We start from the raw sequence: 17196 nt of genomic DNA on the forward strand, positions 1-17196 counted from the left end.
TCAACAGACTTTTGTAGCCAATTTGATCGTTCAACCTGCTTTGGTAGACAAAATTAAAGCCGCCCAGAAAGAGGATTCGGGGTAAGTGAAGCTGGTGGAAAAAGTTGGCCAAGGTAATAAATCTGATTTCATCATTTTTTAGGATGAAGTGTTGAGGTTCAAAGGTAGATTGTGCGTACTTACTAATGATGAACTAAAAAGGGTAATTCTCGAGGAAGCACACTGTTCGTTTTACACAGTTCATCCAGGGAGCACCAAAATATACTGAGATTTTAGAGAGTCTTATTGGTGGAATGGTATAAAAAGAGAAATTGTAAAATTTGTAGAACAATGCCTAACTTGCCAATAGGTGAAGGCAGAACATCAAAGACCAACAAGTTTGTTGCAACCACTTTAGATTCCAAAATGGAAGTGAGAGCATATCTCCATGGATTTTGTGACAGACCTACCAAGGACATTGAGCTGACATGATGCAATATTGGTGATCGTGGATCACTTGACGAAGACTGCTCGCTTCGTGCCCATTAAAGTTTCTTATAAGCTGGAGAAACTAGTCAAGCTGTATGTGCAGGAGATAGTGAGATTGCATGGGGTACCGGTATCCATTGTGTCGGATAGAGATCGTCGTTTCACTTCAAAGTTTTGGCAAAGTTTACAGGAGGCCATATACACTAGGTTAAATGTAAGCATTGCTTTTCACCCTCAGATGGATAGACAATAAGAAATGACTATTCAAATTTTAGAAGACATGTTAAAGGCATGTGTGATGGACTTCAAGGGACTTGGATGCGACATTTACTGCTAGTCAAGTTTGCCTATAATAATAGTTATCAGACCAGTATTGGAATGATACCTTCCGAGGCATTATACGGTAGAAGGTGCAGATATCCCTTGTATTGGGATGAAGTGGGTGAAAAGAAACCTTTTAGGGCCAAAACTCACCCAGAAGATCATAGAGAAGATAGATATCATTTGGACTAGAATGAAAGTAACCCAGAGTCGACAAAAGAGTAATGTAGATAATCGTTGTCGTCAATTAGAGTTTGAAGTGGGAAACAAAGTGTTCTTGAGGATTGCACCAATGAAAGGAGTTATGAGATTTGGAAAGAAGGGCAAGCCGAGTCCTAGATATATTAGACCCTTTGAGATTCTTGATTGGATTGGACCAATGGCATATAGGTTGACACTACCATTGACACTTGTGGGTGTGCATAATGTATTTCATGTTTCTATGTTGAGGAAGTATATCCCCGATCCCATTATTGACTATGAGCTACTTCAGATTCAAGAAGATCTAACTTATGCTGAGGAACCAATGCAAATTCTAGAGCGGAAGGAACAAGTACTATGGATTTGAACCATACCTTTTGTTAAAGTGTTGTGGAACAATCATGCTATCAGAGAAGCTTCGTGGGAATTTGAGGGAGAGATGCAAGTCAAATACCCACATCTATTCAATGGATGTATTGATGGCCAGTAGCAAATTCTGAGGATAGAACTTTTTTCAATGGGGGGGAGGATGTAGTACCCAGGGCCCATGCCCACGACCTAGGCCCACGAAGAGCCTAGCCCCTGAATTAACGAAACAGCACCGTTTGGTGAGTTTTCTTCCCTCTTTCAGTTTCTTCTTCTCGATTTCTCCTAGTTCACATCTAAGCAATTAATCTTTTCCCCCCATTTTTCTCTCCCAAGAATTCCTCCAATCTCCATGCATATGCAGTTACATCATTACTTAGGTTTTATTAGTTTAATTTCTCTCTTGTTTATTTTCACTTATAACATAATCTTGCTGCCTCTCCTACAATTTTTTTGAAACTCTTGGTGTTGTGCGTTTGTGAGCCCTAGAAACGTGTTGCCATCGAGCCCCATCACCAAAGAAATTAACGATCACCGAGCATTTCCACCACCTCCCTGCCACGCAGCATCGTCGCTAAGGACGTTGTCGCCTATCTCCCCTTCACGCAAGTAATACACTCCTCAACTCTTAGTCTGCACATGATACTCCTCACCCAAGAAAATTTAGATCTTCTACACTATTCTCTCTCTCTCTCTCTCTATGTGTTCATCTCTCTACCTGAGATGCATACATTTATTTCTTTAGTTAATTTTTTTTCTTCATTTCCACTGTATAGCCAAGCAACACCACCATTATTTGCTGGTCTTGGTTGTCGTCAAATCCTCTCGCCAGATTTTGGGTTGAACGTCGGTAAGCACCTCTCACTGTTAACTCCATTGTTCTTTTCTTTTCTTTTTTCCCTTTCTCTCTAAATTTTCAGATTTCCCTCTCTCACTTTGTCATGCAATAACCTCATATGCAAATCTTGACTAACATTATTACGTTGTATCACAGGGCACTGAAATAAGCCTTAGACAGCTTCTACTCACCATCGAGTTTTATTGAATTAAAGGCACAAAATTTGGTAAGATAATTAGAGCGCTAGTACTGACTTTTTATTATTTAGCTAAAAGTGATATGTATATTTGTACCTATCGGAATACATTGCTGACTTTGTTGTGTATTGAGAATTGTGTAATTGTGATTTCTTGGTTGGATTTGAAATGTGGATAGTGTTGATGTGGTGATTGCATAGGATTTTGTAAGCGGGCTTATTGTATTGGACTGGTCTTAAGGTTGGAAAAATTGTGTTGGACGTGTAGGGTGTTAAGTGGATGCTCAGGATTTGAGGAGTGGTTGTTTGTTACTGTTTGAGTTATATACTAATTGTTAGAGTTAATGTTAGATAGTTTGGATGTACATTTTGCTATTTGGGTTGATGTTGGTTATGGGATATGTGGTATTATGTGGTTTTGCAGTTTTGCTCTTTGGTTGTAGCTATTGGGTTGATTCTGTTGGATTGATATGTGGAGGCTTGGGTTAGTATGTTACGGGTTGGCTTTTTTGAGCTATATGTCGACTGTGTTGGAGTTTTATACTAACGATTGAGTCCATGTTAACAGTTTTTGGGATTTGTATGCAGGCTATTTTTAAGTTGATGTTGGCTATTGGGGTGGTATATTTGGCTAATTGAGTGATGAAGTGTGTCGGGCCAGAACTATTGCAAGTCGTATGAATGTTTGAGTTTGACTTGTGGGCTGGTTAGGTATTATATTCTAGTTTGGTTTGTGTGCAACATGTGGAGAGTGGCTAATGTAGTGTTGAGGCTAGTTATGATCTGCGTGATAGTGTAGTATGTGAAATGGTTGAGTGGTTTACATACTGGAAGTAAATGGGTGCTGGTTGGTTGTTGGTTTTGTTGGTTTGCAGGCGGTTTCATGTATTTAACTAGTTATTAACTTGTTCTATTCTATTATTGTGGAGGGGAAATATTTGTTAGCTAAGTTATGTACTAGTATGTGGGTTTTAACGTGTGAATAAATATTTTTTGATTTAGGTTATTGTGACAAGGCTAGATTACGATCTCAAACCGTAGATAATATGCTGTAAGAGTCAAGTAAGCGAAATTCCTATGCTAAACTTTGTATAAAAAAAAAATGAACTGAGGTTGGCTTATGAAAATGTGCATGACATGTTTTGAAAAGAAATGAAAAAACAAGCTCAGTTATGTGTTCTGCATTACTCATGAAATTTGCAAAAAGAGAAAAATGTTTTCTGACATGACTAGTGTAGACATGAGCAATATTTTGACATGTTATTTTTGAAATGTGAAGAAAACGAATATGAAATCTAAAAATGTTGTACATGTGTTATGAAGATGCTCTGAAACCATTTTGATTATGTGAAAATGATATGAATACGTTCAACACTATGTTTGATATGATATGCATCTAGAAAACCTCTAGCATGAATTTCTGATTTTGTTCTGATTTTATATATGATTCTATTTCTAGTTCTGATACGATTGTTCTGAGTGTGTTATATGGTTGGTACCAACATCTTTGATATGAGTGCACCCACTTTAGAAACAAAGTGTTTTATCTGCGTGTTCCTTCCTGTGGGCACACTTCGGGCTCCGAAAATGAATAGGGAAAAGTTTCACATTCTGATATTGCCTGGTTTGGCCACCGGGGATAGCACAATCCTATCACGGGGTTAAACATGGTATGTGATACGATACGATACGATATGAAATGATATGATAGAATGAAAATGTTCAGTCATGTTATGCAAAAGGGCCTTTGAAACACATCTATAGTTTTCCTTACACCAAAATGACCACTCCAATTATATGTAAATTCAATGAATAACAAGCAATACTTTCACAAACGTTCATGCAACACGTTAATGAATGGCAAATTATACTCCCACAAACGTTTATGCAACATATCAGTGAATTGTAAATGATACTCTCACAAACGTTCATGCAACATATCTAAACTCTTCCTTACACCAAAGTTACCAAACAAACTACCATATCTATCACACACAAGCAACTTACGCATAAAACTAATAGGCACACAAAGTCTATCATCTCTAAACAAGTACCAATCTAGTTTATAGAACTTACCAAACGATGTCTTCTCACATGTTTAATAAACTCCAGCAAAGTCATCGTCATTAGCATGCAATTTCTTATCATATTTAAATCTCAATAACTTTGCATTTAAAATAAAGATAATGACATACTTTCTTGCTAATGCATTAACCACAAAATTTTTCTCACCATGTGTGTATTTGATTACATGAGCAAAAGTCTCAATACAATCCTCCTACTTAGCATACATTCTAGTCAACAACTTACCTTGTCTCTTCAAGTGTTTCAATGATTCATGTTCTTCAAAGAAAGGTTAGGTAGGAATTGTCACACCTGGCACAAAATCAATATAATGCTCTATCTCCTTAATAGATGGCAATCTACTAAACATACTGCTAGAAAACACGACCTCGTATCCTTGCAACAAAGAGACAACAACACTAGGCAAAGATACATCAAGTTCGTTAGTATTAAGACTCGCCTTAGTATAAAAACTCACTTTTCTCTTTATTTTTCTCTCACTTTCTTCACTCTCACTTTTATTTTCACTCACTTTTTCTTTTTCATTCTGTTTTTTCCTTTTACTCTCTCTTTTCTTTTCACTCTCTTTTTTTGTCACTCTTTTTTTTCATCATTTTTTGAACTCTCGATCACACAATTGTTTTTCAACTCATTCTCTCTTTTTCTTGAGGTCTCAGCTTCAGCCTCATCTTTTTGCTCTCTTATCTCTCTCTCTCTCTCTTTCTCATTTTCAGCCTCACTGTTTCTTTTTTTCTCAATCTCACCTTCACTCTTACTTTTTAGTTGAATATCACTTTCACTCTTGCTTTTTATCTCAATCTCATTTTCACTTTTTCTTTTTTTATCACTTTCATTTTCACTCCTTTTTTGAGCAATCTCACTTTTCAGTTTTAGTTGGTCCCCATAGACCTGTATTGGAGTTAAATGAGCAAGTTTGATTGTTTTTCCATCCTTTTCAAAACTGTACATGTTCCTTAACCCATCATGGATCGCCTTTCTATCATATTACCACGGCTTCCCCAACAAAATATAATCAGCATGCATAGGCACTACATCACAAAACATCACATTCTGGTATTTCCTAATTGGAAAAGAAACTAGCACTTGCTTATTTACCCTAACCTCCCTGCAATCACTTAACTACTGCAACTTGTATGGTCTAGGGTGTTTCAAGGTAGGTAAAGGAGCAAGTTTAATTTTTTTCCATCATTTTCAAAACTGTACATATTCCTTAACCCATCATGGATCACATTTCTATCATACTACCACGGCTTTCCCAACAAAATATGGCTAGTATGCATGACACTATATCACAAAGCATCACATCCTGGTAATTCCCAATTGAAAAAGAAACTAGACCTCCCCATAATCACTCAACCACTGCAACTTGTATGGTCTAGGATGTTTCAAGGTGGGTAAATTCAATTTCTCAACTAAAGTAGTGTTAGCCAAATTAATACAACTCCTCCCATCAATGATCATACTACATACCTTATTGTTGATGTGACATGTAGTATGAAAAATGTTCTCGCTTTGCTGCTTTATATCATCCATCTTAATTTGTGTATTGAGAGCACGTCTAGTAACAAGAGACTCAACGAGAGACTCATCTTAATTTTACCTCAATAGTTTTCCCGTTCAAGTTCTTTAAGAACTTGTTGAACTAAATTAAGACAATACAACCTTGTATTATTCCAACTAGCAATAGGTTCAAGAGACAAGAACAAGAAACAAGAAATGAATAAAATGACACGAGACTTAAGAAATTTATACGAGGGAAAGAATAATTATAATTCAAGATACCAACTAGAAATATGTATTAAGCCCCTTTGATGATAAAGCTCAATCAACAAATGTATTTCTTTCTCTTTCTTATAACTATGTAACAACATTTGAATATTCTACATTTTCTTTTCTTTTTCTTCTTCCTTTTTTTCGAGTTTTCTTTTCTTTTCTCTAATTCAATTAATAACAGTAATATTCAATTATGAAAATCAAGCAATTGAATTCAAACACACAAGAATTGACAATGAAGTAGAAAAGAATCAACAGAACGGCACTCCAAGTAATTGACAAACTTAGAGATGCAACAAATCCTAGAATTTTGAAACCCTAAGTGATGCAAATTTCAGCCAAATAAAAAACCCTAAGAATTTTGGCAGCCTACTTTTTATTTTTTTATTTATTTTTCAACCCTAAAATAATGAAGGCCTAGAATTAAATTTAGAAATTTAAGAATTAAAAGATAGAATCAGACCTGATTGGAAACCTTGTTTTGAATACCAAATGATACAAACCTGTGGGAATTAAATCTCTTGAACCTACAATCAATTTGAAAACTCACCCAAGAAAGTCAAAATCAAGCTAATGGGGAATTTAGATCCGCTGAGGAACTCGTTTCAAGAACCTAGATTATATGAAAATCTAGACCCGTTGAAAAACCTATCTCAAGAACCTAAATTATAAGGAAGAACGCCACAAAAGTTATGATTTACCTTTGATAAGTTCAAAAGTTCATTCAAGAATAAGATGAGATAAACTCAACTCACAATAAATAAATTTATCAAATTTCATAAATTAATAAAAATGAAGCTACAAAGAGTATTTAAACCAAAACCTAATTAAAACCCTAGTCAAAATAAATCTCCATCTTTCGAAAATACCCTTGAGTGAATTGTGTCGCGGCTACAGTACTCGGCTACAGTAACTTACATATCTCAATCCCCCAAAAACCCTAGGTTAACATAAAATCATTTCTCAAAATACCCCTGGGCGAAATACAAGGCCTTCCTAAAAGAAATCCTTGCTGCAAATTAAAATAACCCCTAAACTACCCTTAAAAACTTCTCTTGAAACCCTAGTTCATAAAACATAAAATATATGTGGGCCAAATATCCTCAAGTCTCATTATTCTAGACTAATTCTTATAACTAACAAAATAAACCCTTTTAATAAATTAAACAAGGTCCAAACAATAACTGTAGCTCACATATTCCATAGCTTGTATCAAGTAGATCAAAATTGGATCTCCTTCTTTGAAGCCCATCGTGAGTGTTGGAGACTTGCTAGCTTCATCCTAAGTGGATTGTACCAATCTTTACATTGCCTGATTGATCTTTTTGACTCTTGACCTTGTACTTGGCTCATCTGGAACTTGTAAAGAATCTTTAAGACTTCATCTTCGTACCCATCATGCGTCTTCCCCCTGCGATTTCTGGGTCTGCCATCTCCTGGAGTTTCACTCGGTTTTCCCTATTCTCCATCACCAATCGTAGCGCCACCATCCACGTTGATCCACTGCATGCTCCTCCTTGCCAACCAACACTAACCCCTCCCTAGACACAAACTGCCAAAAAAAGCCGCATGAGAACCACCACTTGAAGCCATAGTTGCACTGTAGCCCCTCCCTCCACTTTCAACCGTCCCTAGCCACAGCCCCTCTATGTTTTGAAACGAAAAACCAGGCCCACACTCACAACCCAACCTTTCCGTAACCAAGACCACGGCAACCACCAAGTGCACCATCACGCCCATGTCCCAACTCCCCTGTTTTTATACAAATAAATAAATAGAGCAAGCTTTCTTGCTCAGCCCCTATCGCACCACCATTGGAAGGTTCCCATGTTGCTAAATGTTTCAAGGATACACACAAATAAATCACGTAGCCCCTCACCTCCACGCTTCACACTTGGTAGCCACATGGACGTGCCAACGTCAAGCTCCCTCTCTCACATTATTTCTCTCTCTGTCTCCATGCTCTCCCCATCTCTCTCTCTCTCTCTCTCATCAATTTTTCTCCCCCTCCCATGGTGCCCTGCTGCCGCTCCCAGCCACCTTGTCGCTATTGCGTTGTTCCCTCTCGCTCTCTCTCTGTAAAATATTTTCCTCCTAATGTCAAACTCTTCTCTAGTTTTCTTATTTCTCTAGAAACGTATGTTGCTTTGTAAAAATTATTTCGACTGAGTTTATCTTAGATCATAGGCTATTTACATACTGGTATCTTTTGGAGTGGGTTATGTTATATTATTACGAAGTTAAACCTGTATGTTATTGGATTGGACTCGAGATCTAAATTATTTTAGGTTGGGTAATATTTTTTTTATTACGGCGACTGTTTCATTGTTTAAGTGGGTTGAGTTTGATTTCTTAAATAGACTGGTGATTGAGTTGAAATTAGGTTAAGTAAATTAAGTTGATATTGATGAATTTGAGAAATGATGGTATTTTAGGATTATGAGAATTTTAGGTATTGAGGAATTAAATAAGTTAATTTTTAGCATTCTAGGTTTAAATATCGAGATACGTGTTTGATAAAAAAATTTATGAAAATTATGTGATTATTTTATAAGTGATGATTTATATTTATTCGGCATTGTTGAAGAAAATTTATGAAAAGATAAGAAGTCCAGGTAAGCAGGATTTATATGCTAAATTTGCATAAAAAAGAAAAATGAACTGATATTAGTTTGTAAAATGTGAATGATATGTTTTTAAAAGAAAACGTGAAAACAAGCTTAGTATATGTGTTTTGCATTCACTCATAAAAATCTATATAGAAGAGAAAAATACTTTTTGACATGAATAGTGTGGACATGAGCAATATTTGATATCTTTCTGACATGTGCAAATGAGCGAATACGAAAATTGAGATTTTTATACATGTGATATGAAATGTTTTGGATCTATTATTGATCATATGAAAATAAAATGAATGTGTTCGGCACGTGCTTTGATATGATATGGATATGAAAAACCTTTGACATACTTATTTGTCTTGATTCTGATTCTGAATATGGTTCTGATATGATGATACTGGTTCACGTGATATGGTTGGTACCAACATGATATGATATGATATGATATGATATGAGTGTACCCACTTTGGAAACAAAGTTGTCTTTTATGTATTTTTTCTTGTGTGCACACTTGGGGCTTTGAAGATTGAAAAATGTGAAGTTTTATAATATGATACTGCATGGTTTGGTCATCGGGATAGCACAACCCTATCACGGGGGTTAAACATGGTATATGATATAATATGATACGATACGATATGATATAATAAGATGAATATGTTCAGTTATGTTATGTCAAAGCGTTTTTTAATATGAAAATGGTTTTTGAATATGAAAATGATTTTTGAATATGAACAGCTAGTTTTTTAGTATGAAAAGATTGAAAAGTCGCTCTGATTTTCTGATTACACTTTTATGAGATCTACATATGAAAATAAAATGTTTTGTTTTTACATGCTGAACTTTTTGAAAAGGCTCATGTTTACATACTAGTATTTGTTATCTGCTTACTGAGTTGTTGATAACTCACATCTTATCTCCATAATATTTTTCAGATAATTTTGATGGTATAGTTGGGAATTAAGACTAGAAATCATGTATAAGGCTATGTAAGCATATTGGAATAAGTACAAAGAGGATACTTTGGTTATCTGAGTATTTTATTCAATAGTTCTGTTTTGCTTTGTCGATTGAGTATTTTGGAAGGTTGAAGCTTATTTTGAAACTTAGTGGCGTTCATAGTTAATTATTTTGGGAGTAAGAGTTTTAAACATTGAGATTCGTGTGCAATTGAGAAGTTAGAGTTTATATCTGGACTGTAATTTATAATGTTTGAGTGAAAAGTAGTAATTCTCTGACCCATCCGGGACCAGGGTGTTAAATACTATTAATGTCGTATTTCACATACCTTTGGGCCAAATTCCGACAACTCGGGTCTTCAAAAAGGGCCCAGCACATTGTAGAAAATACTGTGGCTTTGAGAGGCTGGCCTTGGGGCCGGGGAACCTCCTGCCAAAATTAGTAAATATTCTTGGAGTTTAGTAATTAAGTAAGAGAGTTTAGGGATCAGAGAGACATTCTCATACTTGGGATCTGCTATTTATACTATAGGCCTGAGGAGTTGACCTTGCTTTCTTTCATGAAGTCTGCGTTTCCTGTACAATTCCTTTTATCAGAATCTTTAAATGTGGCGTGACTCTGCGACGACGTCATTAATGTGATGTGTTGTCCGGTTGGCAGAACCATTAATGCAGCATGGTTCTCCAACCTTCTCCTCTTAGTCTGTTTTCCTTTTGGTCCGTTCATGCCTTTTCTGTCAGTAGATCAATGCTTCCCCGTTTATTATGCCTGCTGTGTGGGCGGGCACTCGAGGACTGGATACTCCTCGTGGGGTCATCAGATCGACGAGTCTCATCCTCTACAACACCATCCTTTCTACAGATTATGTACAGAGGAGCCTCCTAGTAGGCGAAGTTAATGATTTTCTGCTCCGAGCCAGGCTTAATTGGGCCTCTGGGGCCTTAAGGGGAAAATTTAATTACAATTACCCCACTTATTCTCACCAGAAAAGTACGGTGGAAATTTATTATGATTCGATCCCGCCTTTTTACAAAGGTTGGGAACCTTACTTAGGTTTTCTAAGGTCCTGGAGGTTTCTGTTAGTGGCATTTCTGAAGATGTTCCTGTCCTCCATGATGGGCTCACCTTTTCATAACATCTTTTCAACCTCATTAATGAAGAGGTGTCAGGCGGCTGTTCACGTTGGCGTTGATTCGTAAACCTATGAAAATGCCAAAATCAATATTTTAATAGAATAGTAATAGATTTGAAGAGTTTGTTTTTTGGTGTTGTTGAAAAATGACTAGCTAAATTTATAAAAGTAGATTTTCTAGTTAAAATTTGGCCAAAATTTAGCTATTTCACTACTAATGCTCTAAAACTGTTGTATTGTCTTGGCCTCCTATATAGTCTAAGAAGCCAAGGTAATACAATCTTATGAATACAAATCTAACAAATTGTATATAAATAAATACAATTTGTATGTATATATATAAGTATTTATATTTATATTTATATTTATATAAATATATGCCCAAGCAGGGGGCAGGGTGGGGCCTCCCTAGGGTCAGCCCACCCCCCCCCCCCCCCCCCCATGGGTGGGTGGGGTTGCCCACCCCACCATGCGGGGGGCAGGGCAGATAGGGACGGGATAGCGAGGTGCAGGCCCTGACGCCCACCCCTAGTATCTGGTGTGAGTTTGCTTGAGAAGCCGATCAATCATGTGGAACATGGATCAACAAAAATTGAGAATTGTATATTTTAAATTTATATATATCATAAATTTTTATAGAAATACGTGAATAATCTATTCTCAAATGGTGCTATAAGCTCACATTTGTTCCGGGAGTCAACCTAAAGTATAAAATATCTAATAATTAGTTGAGAAAATGTACTTATTATTGACAAAGACAATATATCGATAAAGAAAATAATCTGGGTTGGATCATACTTGTAAGAGATAGAAGAAAGTTAGAGATAAGATATGTCAGTACGCTCTCCAACTTGTAGTTTTTGTTCGGATATATGATGGAATGAATTCATGTACGCTTGGAAGATAGCCGACTACTACCTTATTTAAGATCTTAATAATTAATATGTGAGCTGGAATACAATAAATTTAAAGTTTATTCTTCTCGAAGTTTTGTGGAGTGCAAAGAAATAATATTAGCTTCTTGTTAGTTCGATGCAGTTATAAGGTAGGGGTTTGCAAGTCCAGCGAACTCTTTTAAAAAAATGTGGTCCACTTTTATAAGTAAATTTTTCTTAATATGAGTACTTGGTTTGTCCATTTTTTTTAAGTGGAGGATTGCGAGAAGCTTGTATATCTTAAAACTATATAAATAATTTATCTTTCATAAATAAGCGGATTCTCTTATCATTTTCATATTAATCGTGACAAAATACTCTTGATGATACTTTGTTTATTTAACAGTTGAAACTTATGATATTAGCAGAATGATATCTACATATAGGAGCAGAAATACATGATACGACCCGTGAACCTGACACGAAATTAATAAATTTGAGTTTGATATAAATATGTTTAAGTCAAAATAGGTTGACTTGTTAAGACACGATTAATAAACGAGTCAACTCGCTTAATCTGATATCATCCCGCAATGACCCGTTTAAATTTTATTTCAAAATTAAAATTTTATTATTATTTTATCGTAATATGTGTATTTCTTATATGTTTATATTTTTATTATTGGGATTATAATTCTTCTATACCCATGCTCATGCTCATATTTGTTATTATTAGACTTGTATTATTGATTTATTATAGATTAAAATCTGAGAGATATTAATACTTTTTGTTAGTAGGTAGTTTTATTTATTTTTTAAATATTGTGATTACTAATAAATATAAATTTTAACTTTATATAAAATTATATTAATTAAGTTAAATGGGTTATGCAGGTAGTTTAACTCATTTATACAAAATAGATTGAAATGAATCGCGTCATATTAATCTATTTTTAATTAATTATTAAATAAATTAAAATAAATAATAATATAATTCTTTATTTAAATAAATCATGTTAAAATTTATAAGTGTGGTCAGTGAAGAGCTCGTTGGGATTAGTCCATATAATCAAATATCAATCACATAACATGACGCAAGTACGAATTGCCACCCATTCCTACGTACATGCCAGCTCACAAGAGAACAGCCTCTCTTATCCCAATGGTTCATCTTTGACTTTTCTTATGCTAACCGCTCTTATTATGTCTCGAGCCCTACAAAACGAATTAAATGTATGAATTTGGATCCAATTGTGCTGTAAATAGTGGCAGAAAAAAAAACCGATGACCCGTAAATCGCACGGACTAAACTGGTGGCTTTGATCCGAATCGGATTTAGTTCGATCAGATATCCATTTTTTTTTTAAATAAATTAAAATTGGTCTGATTCTAGATTTTCTTTTTCTACCACCAGACTGAATCGACCAGAATCAGATCAATTTATATATATATTAATTTTTTATTTTGTATAAAATAATTTTTATATGATCTTTTTATATTATATTATAATTGATAATTATCCACATTATATATATATATATATATTAATTATGTGCACATGTAAATTATTATAGGTAGGTTAGGTAATGATGTTGATGGGTAAGCTGGTACAAAATTTGAAAACAAAATATAATTAATATGGCAGAATGAAATTATATGAGCATCATAAAAAAAGAATTGGTAGCGGCCGAGAAGGATTTTGACAATTGATAGGACATGTAACCTTCACAAAAATGACTTATTATGCAGATGATATTCTATAAAGTAAAACCTCTTTTTTTTTTTTCTTTTCTTTGTTTCATTTAATTTTTTTTTTCAATCTCTTGAGTAATGTTTTTATAAGATTATGAGTGATGTAGAACAAGTAAACTCAAGTCATATTTGAATAAAATTAGATCATACTCCACTCCCAAAGTCTAATTACATACGTACAAATTCAATTTGTTTATACACCCTTATAAATCCCAACAGCTTTCAAGAGATTTCCTAGATATCGATGGGTCACAGAAAACATGCTTCAGTACTACTGGTGTTGATTTTTCAAGTCAACGGACATCTTCTTTATGTCCACTACCTGCTTAATTAATCAATGTACGAGTTTTCAAATTTAATGACTTGACTATCAACGGACGTCATGACTTTTCTTTCATTTTGGATTAAATTGATAATCTCAATTCACATTACTAGCGGAGGTCTTCTCGATCTTGTAGCTTTTTTCTTCAATCATCTAACAAGCGGGTCTCACATTTATAAATTGAGCATGGATATTACAATATATCTATATGAGCTGGCAACAATATTAAGTACTCTGAAAACATATAATTAATTTTCTATATTATTGAAAAGTGGGTTTTCGATAAACCTCTTAGTTTTTTAATATCTTTTTACTTTTTGTCAATGAAAAAAAAAATATTTTTCTTTTAAACAAAAACTAAAGTAGTCTCAATCTTCTTTTTCCATCCCAATATATACACAACACTGAAATCTGACTGGTGTAAATATTGCAAGTGGTAGCCCACATAATCAACGTTCCATAGAAGATGAGCTCGACCACTATATATGTAGAAGACAAGCCCATTGACATTGAAAGAGATAATAACAACTAATGGGTTTCTGTCTAATCACTTTTGTAATCTTGTTAGGGAAGTGTTAAGTATAATTAAGTGTTAGTTAAATACATAATAATATAATAAAAATTATAATGAAATTAACGTTTAAACAAAATCAGTTTGGATTGAGGCACGGAAATCTGACTCTTTTTAAAGAGATTTAAGCCATCTGCGGTATGTAAAATTTTAATTTAACTGGTGCAACAGAATTCCTTTTGACTTGACTCTTCCAGGATACAACAACTTAACTGGTCCTCGTATAGTTCAAGCATACTCTGTACAAGTGGTTGAGTCTAAAACTTAACTCAGAGAGCACCTCTTTTTTATTTGGAAAATCTCTAAAAAAATATCTACGTACACACTTTGATATTTTTTTCTAATTAATTTCTCTCTATTTCGTACGAAAAGAAACACACCAGAATGAAAAGAGGAACCTCAGACGTAAATGGAAAAATGAAATAAAGAGAATAAAGGTAGCCTAAAAGAAATCACAAAAACCACAACATGAGTTTACGTTTGGGTACCAAGAGTACTTCAAGTACTCTCACTACTATTCTTTATTTTATTATTATTTTTCACCTATTTTTTTACTATTCATTACTTTTTACCTACTATTCATTATTCTATTATTACTTTTTCATTATTTTTTCATTACTATTCACAAATATTCTCAACACTTCTCAGATATTCTCACTATCCAAATGTAGCCTAAACACATAAACCGGCAACGAAATAAGAGAGAGAATTAAAGAGAGAAAATGCTAACCTTCTACCATAGCCTAACTTTCACCATAGCCGTTAAAAGCAAATATTAGAAGATTTTTTTGTTAAACGGTTATTTCACTATGGTACAAGTGCATTCATCCTGAAATGATTGAGAAGAAATTAGGCCATATCAAAACCACTAGATCATAAGCTAGCTATTAGAGATTGGCTCCAACAAATTTAAAATTAATCTAATTATTTACTAAATGCACTAACCATCCACGTTATGACTTTTCTTTATTGTGATTTAGATAATCCCAATCCATATTATTAGCGGAGGTCTAACATGAAAGTAGGTCCCATATTTATAAATTGCTATGGGAATCTTAGCCTATAATTAATCAAAATGCGATACCGCGCGCCTCGCTTTTAACCGTTAGATTATCTTTTATTTTCAAAATATATATTTAAATGATTAATGGATAATAACACATTTATCCATTAATCAATAATGAAACACGAGACGTGGCAAAGATCTATATGCATGCTATGGTGCTAAAGCACACAAGAGTACACTAACTTAAATCTTAATCTTTTTAATATAGATATATATATATATAAGATATTTACAATCGTGAATTGTACAACTATCGCGTAATCGCTTTAAAAAAAATGAATAAACCATTTGATCCACATAAAAAATTAATTTTTTAATAGTAGACTTAACTCTTTTTTAAAGCATTACACAATATTTACGCACTTCACGGTTGTATGTAGAGTTACTAATATATATATATATATCTATATGATCTCTTATAATTTTTCAACAATACAAAATTAGATGAAAAATGATATTTGAAATCTTAGGATTTACAAGTCTCGCTCACTCCATTTAAAAAAAGTTGATAAATCTAAAACTCATATGAGAAAATTAGTTTTTAATAATGAACCACGTTTTTTTTTTTAAAATAAGTACGCAGGACTTACACACCTTAAAATTATATCAAACATTACTCAATCTAGATATATGAGTTTGAGTAATGTTATATAAAGTCATTGGTTGTGCAAGTGTCGTAAACTCGTTTTGAAAAAGAGTAGGATCCACCATTAAAAACTTAGTTTTTTTATGTGGATCCCATATTTACATACTTTTCTTAAAAGGAGTGCGTGATACTTGTACACTCTATGACTGCAAGTATCTTGAATTATAATATATGGAAGGAATTAAGTATTCTCCATCGAGAAGTTCTATTTGAAGACGTTTTCAGTACTATGCACCAACCACGTTGTATAATTTGGTTTGTAAGACTCGAATTTTAATTTTTTTTTCATATCAAATTATACAACATAGATGGTGTGTGATGTAAATGCATTCAAATAGAATTATTTATTTCCTATCTAACGTGTATCATTTTTATTCAGCTCATGGCGCAAGTAGGAGCGTCATGAAATTAATAGACTAAGGTTGTATTTGATTGTTGAACCAAACTCAACTCATCTCAAACTAATTATTGATGGAGCTCACTACTTTTTCAACTTTCTATAAAAAAGTTAACTCATCTGAACCTATTTCATATATTTCAGCTTAAAAAGTTAAACTCATCTTAACTTAAAAAAAGTTAAACCCATCTCAATGAGACCTACAAAATGTTACTATTCACATCTTAACTCAACTTATCTTAACATCCAAACGTAACCTAATAGTCAGATTAGAGTTTCCATCCTCCAATTAAGAAACTCATGATGTGTCATGCATGCGGGGAGAATGTAGCATGTCTCTTAGTGTGGTCCAAATATAAATATGTATTTGTTTAAATGAAATATTATAGGTGATAGATAAGGATAAACAATCCATAAAAAAATGTATCTATTGATGATAGTAATTAAGTATTGCCTCCTTAATAGAAAGATATCAACATCAATATATGGACCAGCTAGTCATAGTCCCTCGACTTAAAATGCAAGAACATCGTTATAATCTTGTTTCCTAATTAAGGAAATATAAAATATGGTGCACCAAAAAAGGCATGATTTGGCCATTGAAGC

This window comes from Juglans microcarpa x Juglans regia, chromosome 5D (genome assembly GCF_004785595.1).
Source record: "Juglans microcarpa x Juglans regia isolate MS1-56 chromosome 5D, Jm3101_v1.0, whole genome shotgun sequence".
Lineage (NCBI taxonomy): Eukaryota > Viridiplantae > Streptophyta > Magnoliopsida > Fagales > Juglandaceae > Juglans > Juglans microcarpa x Juglans regia.